Here is a 6,327-nt window from a genome sequence, read left to right on the forward strand (position 1 = left end):
ACAGCCACACTTTACCTGGTCAACTTCCCAGCTGAAATGAGAAGGAGCTCCTGTTTCCTTCTGCCTATAATCCTGTCTCTCTGCCCAGTCATCTCACTTCCTGTCTGTCTGCCCTGATCTCCAGACCTCTATGGTGAGCTGGTGGCTAGCTCTGCCCTCTGATCTTCAGACAGGCTTTATTTGTACAGACAAGATATCAACACAAATTATCTCGGATCCATGGTGTCTCAGATCCATGGTGTCTGTGGATTAGCTGTGAGATCCAACAGCTGAGATGAGTCAAAAATAAGAGAATGGAGTCATTGATAGATATTTTCACTCACAAACTAGGCAGTGGATGTAGCCTTCAGGTCAGAGCATCGTCTTGTGTACCTGGTGGCCCAAGTACATAATGAAGAGAGTCCCAGGAGAAAGACAGAAACTGCACGTTCTTTCCTAACATCACCTTGAAATGTTGGTCATGGAAACCATAAGCTACCCAGACCACATAAGGGATAAAGCATTGGTTCCTTGATGCTATCAATGTCTTCAATTGATATTTTTCTCAGCAGTAATCTATATAAAATTTGTTTACAACCCCTCCCCCCCCCCAGGAAGCAGTACATACCTTATTTCTGCCTTTTTGAAAGAATTTTGGTAATCTTCCTTCAGTTATTTTTTCAGGGCTCTCTGTTACTTTCCCAGGCAGCAGAGTAATGAGTGAGAGGCAAGAAGACAATTCAACACACATGACTCAGTAGCCAGTGTTGCTTCAGACTGAGGGAGTTTGACCCCAGGTGGCTTATTTTGGGCTTATTTAAGCTCAGCACAACCTGGTGAAAACTATTCTTGAGATGACTAACTCATTCTCACATGCACCATAAAGCATACATATATCAATCTATTTGAGGAACAAAATAAGCTAAATACAGACTAGATGTTACTACACTGAAACTCTTTGTAAAGTACACATACACCTTCCATAAATATAGGTTCTATATGTTGACTGAGAAAAACAAGTTTACAAGAATGGTCCTGGAGGAGGGTCCAGGCGCACAAATTGTGCAGAGGTCACTGGGATAGAAAGGACATCCACTCCAGCCTTCTGGGTGGAAAACAGGTTTTCCATCCTTCCCTTGAAGGAACAACTTTGTTTGCTTATATGTTCCAGGTTCACCTATGTGAACCTATGTGTCTGGGAACACAAAGACCTGTATGCTGCCTACAGCTTTTTAACTAGTGGAGAGGATAGTCAAGGAATAACGTAAACAATAAACATAGTCTCTTTAATTTGAGAGCTGAGTTGACTGAAAATTGCAAGCAACAGGGCTCCAGACTGAATACTGATTTGTTAGAAAAGACTCAGGCTTCCGAGAAGAGAAGTAGAAATGGAAGCAAGCAAGTTTACACCAGTGTCCATTGCTTCCAGCCTAGACTAGCTCATGGGGACATGGCGTAGGCAACATCTTCCAACTGGCAGTTGAATATGGCCCTTTCCCAGTTGTCCATCTCCTAAAGCCAACTATGCAGCCTAAGAGTCAGTAACATAGTAACAGCATTCAGAAATCATGACATTGTGAGTCAGCAACAGAAGAGATGGGCCAGAAGCGGTCCAGCTTGGATGTGACTGCCTCTGGACATGGAAATATTTCACTCTATGACTGGGGTGAGGGCTCTGTCTATTTCATTTGTCAGTGCGCATAAATATTTTAGTGGGAGGAAAGCTAAAGGGACAATCAGGGTGTGGAAGGTTTTGTGGGCTCAGGGAGTATGAATCAAATTCTCAGGGGATGAAATGTCCATCTTTAGTGGCATCTTAGCTTGGGGAGTATAAAAAAAAAGAGCTTGAAGAGTTGACAGAGAACAAAATGGAAGGTCATTAAAAAAATTTCCAGATCATCAAACCCAACTTTATATAGCTGACCTAGAGGGGCAGTTAAATATGTATTTATGTTTAAAAAGTCAGTTGCCTATTTCACAAAGTATTCACAGTAGGTGGAGGAGAGTGGTAACTGAAACTAAAGATATATGAAAATCCATATGGGAACCTACTATTTGTAAGATAATTAAAAATTAAAAGAATATTTATGAAATATATAACACACACACACACACACACACACACACACACACACGAAGGGAGATACCTGCAGGGGTAGGTAAGTCTGCCCCTAGAAGCTGTAGGCTATTAAAGAGAAATCTCAGTGACAGGTGTTGGATACATCTTTAAGGAGTTCATAGGTTGCTCATGGAGGTTCCAGAGGCCTCCAAATCACTTCAAGCTATTGCCATTGCTCTTGGTCACTATGATGATTCTTCTTGTAGTCAATGGTTGTCACCTTGACTACAGCTGGAATGAGTTACAATCCAGAAATTCGGGCATAGCTGTGAGAGCTTTTTTGGCTTGACTTGAAGTGGGTGAATCCACTTTTAGTCTGGACTTTTGATGTGGGAAGACACAGCATTAGTCTGGGCCACATTTTCTGCTAGAAGTTTATATAAAGACATGGAAGAAGGAAGCTTTTGCTCTTTGCCTGCTTGCCCTCACCTTGCTAGCATATCCATCCTTTCACTGGTATTGCAGCCTACTTCTTCAGGATTCCCGTATATACTGAAGACCAGCCGAGATATCTAGCTTTATGGACTCAGCAATTACTGGACTCTTATACTTTCCTTTCACAGCTAGCCATTGTTGAATTAGCTGGACTGTAGCCAGTAAGTCATTCTAATAAGTCATATATATATATATATATATATATATATGTGTGTGTGTGTGTGTGTGTGTGTGTGTGCACGCGCACGCGTGTGTGCATATATATACATACATACATATACATATATACATACATACATACATACATACAATTTTTGGGTTGAGTGCTACTCTATTGTGTTTTTCTTTGGTGTGAACACAGCCATTGTTTCTTGACCCAGCCCTTAGTGTGTAACAAATTTAATAAACTTCCTTTTAAAGTACACACACACACACACACACACACACACACACACACACACACACATTATTGGTTCTGTTCTCCTAGAAATACCTGTTCAATATAATATTCTCATGACATTTACACACCTCTTGAAATTATGGGTGAGACTGACATCTTTTTCTAGGGACACACTGGATTTCATTTAGGCACCTTGTATATAGTCTCAGCATGTCCTTTCTCAGGGATCCAGGGTGCCTGACACAGACAGTTAACACATAGAATTGCCAAGGGCAATGCAATATGCCATACAGCTATCTGATAAATATAGGTTTATAAAGAAAAATGCAATCAAGAATGTTGCAGTTGAATTTATTATTAACTCAGGAGATGGGGAAGCAAACAAGGTTAATGGATGTACAGATCACTGCAATTCTTTTATCATTGGGGAAAATTTACTGACAGAAAACAGTGATCAAATCATACAGAGTTCTGAGAAGGAGAGAGGTATGGACATTCATTTGTTCCTCCAGAAGAGGAAATAAATGACATTGTGCTATTTAATAAGTCAGTAGAAAGTCCCCTGGAATTAGCATGGAAGTGCATGCAGCTCTGTAATTTTTCTGGTGGCATCAAGCCTCTCCTTGTCTGTAGGGGGTTTACTGCTGGTGAATATATCTTTTGAAACTTCATACACAGAAAAGCAAATTGAATATTTATTGAAATGAGGATTTGGCAGACTCTGTAAGCACAGGCCAAAACACACACACACACACACACACACACACACACACACACACACACACACACACACACAGGAGGAATATTGAGAGGCATAAATACTGTAGTTTTAAGAGCATGAGTTGTAGCTCCCGCACTACAATCTATTCCACCAATCGTGCAAAGGCCTAGAGATTGAAATAAAAGACAAGACAGCAGGTCATTCCTGCAACAGGAATGCTGGAATGCTGAATGCGGAATGCAGTTTATTGAGGGGAAGGAGCGGGCTTATTTATTATACTGACTCACAGCACAGTGGAAAACAATTAAGAGTCAAGCTTGCAAGTTAGCAAATCAGGCAGAGTACCAGTAACAACTCTGGGGCAAGATGTTCAGCCAACAGCTTCAGGCTTGCTCAAGATGCCTGGGGGTCTATGCAGGGCCCTACAATGAGTAAAGGGTTCTGAAGTGCTTCACCCAACTACACATTACTGTTTTCTGTCTTCATTTATCTGATTTTTAAGAAGTTTGAGATATATGGAAAATGCACCCATAAACAAGACCAGCATAATGATAGCATCACAGATAAGCCAACACAGTTAGGAGGAATTCTGGTTCCATCCCTAGATGACCTGTTTCTAGAAATTAATAATTTAAATTGAAAATTATATTATTACATTATTCAGTCTAAGTGCCCTCGAACATTCCTTAGTCCTTTGGCTCTATCTTCTTGTTCATTCTGGATGGTGACTGTCTCCGTCAGCCCCAGTCCCCGCTAGAGCTGGGTCTGTCTTCTCTTTCATGCCCATGGTGTTCTTCCCTTTATTCGGTTGCTCTGGTGTGTACAGTGAGTAGGTTTTTGACAATTTTTGGTTTTGGAATTGAGGATCTTGGAACCATGTCAGAAGACTGTGAGCTTGGAGTCTGGTAATTTCCTAAAGGGCCTCATTCGATTGTTCTCCCATCTCCTAGTCATCCTTTGTATTTCCAAACAGTGTCAGCATTTCCTACTCTATGTGGGGCTACTATGTTCATCTCCAGCATCTTTACCTTCAGTACTAGGATCCCTTCCAGATACAAATCTGATTACATGTGTTTTTCTCCACTAATCAGCGACTCTCACTGCCCACAAGGGAGCTTCTCAACGTGGGAATTTGCTATTGTCTTTGATCTGCCTCCTCTCTATAAAATTATAATTCATCCTCTGCTATTCCACTTTCTCTCTTTATGTTCAACACTAGACTTATGCTTTCTCAGATTCTTCCGTAACCTGAGGGCCAAGATGACTTAGTATTTATTCATGAAATACAGCTTAGTGACTTTTCTTCCCACGGAGGCAAAATATCCAACAAACAGCTCAAGCGACGAAAGGCTTATTTTAGCTTGTGGTTTCCTAGAGATTTCAGTCCACCATAGCTGGAAAGTGATGGTGCAACTCAATGGGAGCCTGTGTAGGTAATGGCTTTTTGTTTTGTTTCTTTTTTGAGATTGGGTTTCTCTGTGTAGCTCTGGCTGTTCTGGAACTTCCTTTGTAGAGCAGGCTGGCCTCAAACTCAGAGATCTGCTGACTCTGCCTCCCAAGTGCTGGGATTAAAAGAGGTATGCACCATCACATGTGGCTTAGGATACTTATGGCATGGACCATGAAGCAGAGAGGGCAGCTGGACCAGCAGGGCAAAACATCCTCACAGGTCGACTGCCTCCACTTGAGCTCCATCTCACAAATGCACCACAGACTTCAAATTAGGTCTGCAAGATGGGGACCAAGAGCACTGGCTTCTGAGGGGTATTTCAGGTTCCAGGAATCACAAGTCAGTCTTCTCATCCACAAACACTTTCCAGACTGGCTATTGGCCAGTTTTCCACGAATGCCTGTGCCTTTGTAGTCATCTAGACTATGGGCTTTCTGAAGCCAGGGACTGAACCTTTGTCAACATCCTTGCAGTAATTCCCAGCACCCTCCCCCCTAAATAGCTTGGTGAACTTAACACCTATCCATCCATCCATCCATATTTATTTATTATTTTTACTTAATTTTGAGGCAGGTCTCATGATCCAGGCTTGGCTGGTCTTGAACTTGCAGTGTTCTTCCTTTCTTTGCCTCCTGAGTGCTGGGGTTACAGGTATGTGCTACTATGCCTGACCACTCAGATGCATTTTAAATAAATGTCCACTGAAGGAATGAAAAATGGGGTGCAGCCACACCTTTATGTTTCCTGAAAAGAGGTCTGAGGACTGTATAGGAACTATGTATTATATACAACTTTAGATTCTGGGATCAGACCCTGCATGCTTCCAAACAGAATCTGCTGTGTAATATTTTCATTGCATTCTGATGATCCCAAGACTGTCAATAAAGTTTTTTTTTTTTTTTTTGAATCAGAGGACGGTGCTAGCTAGTAGCTGACCAAAATCAATCATAGAGGTTTTGGAGGACTGAGGACAGATAGAAAGACAGGAAGCAGTAGGGTGGAGCTTAGAAAGGTTCTCAGCCTTTTTGGATGAAGGAAAGGAAGACATAGTGAGGTTACTGATTGTTTTTCTGCTGCTTCTGTGATCATTAAGGTTCTTATCCAGATATCTGACTCCCAAGTCTTTATTGATAAAGAATAATTAGGTAAATGCACCAAGAATATCTGGAATGGGACCCTGCAACCTGCATTTCTAATGTTTTCTACAGCATGAGAATTATTGT

This window comes from Phodopus roborovskii, unplaced genomic scaffold (genome assembly GCF_943737965.1).
Source record: "Phodopus roborovskii unplaced genomic scaffold, PHOROB, whole genome shotgun sequence".
Lineage (NCBI taxonomy): Eukaryota > Metazoa > Chordata > Mammalia > Rodentia > Cricetidae > Phodopus > Phodopus roborovskii.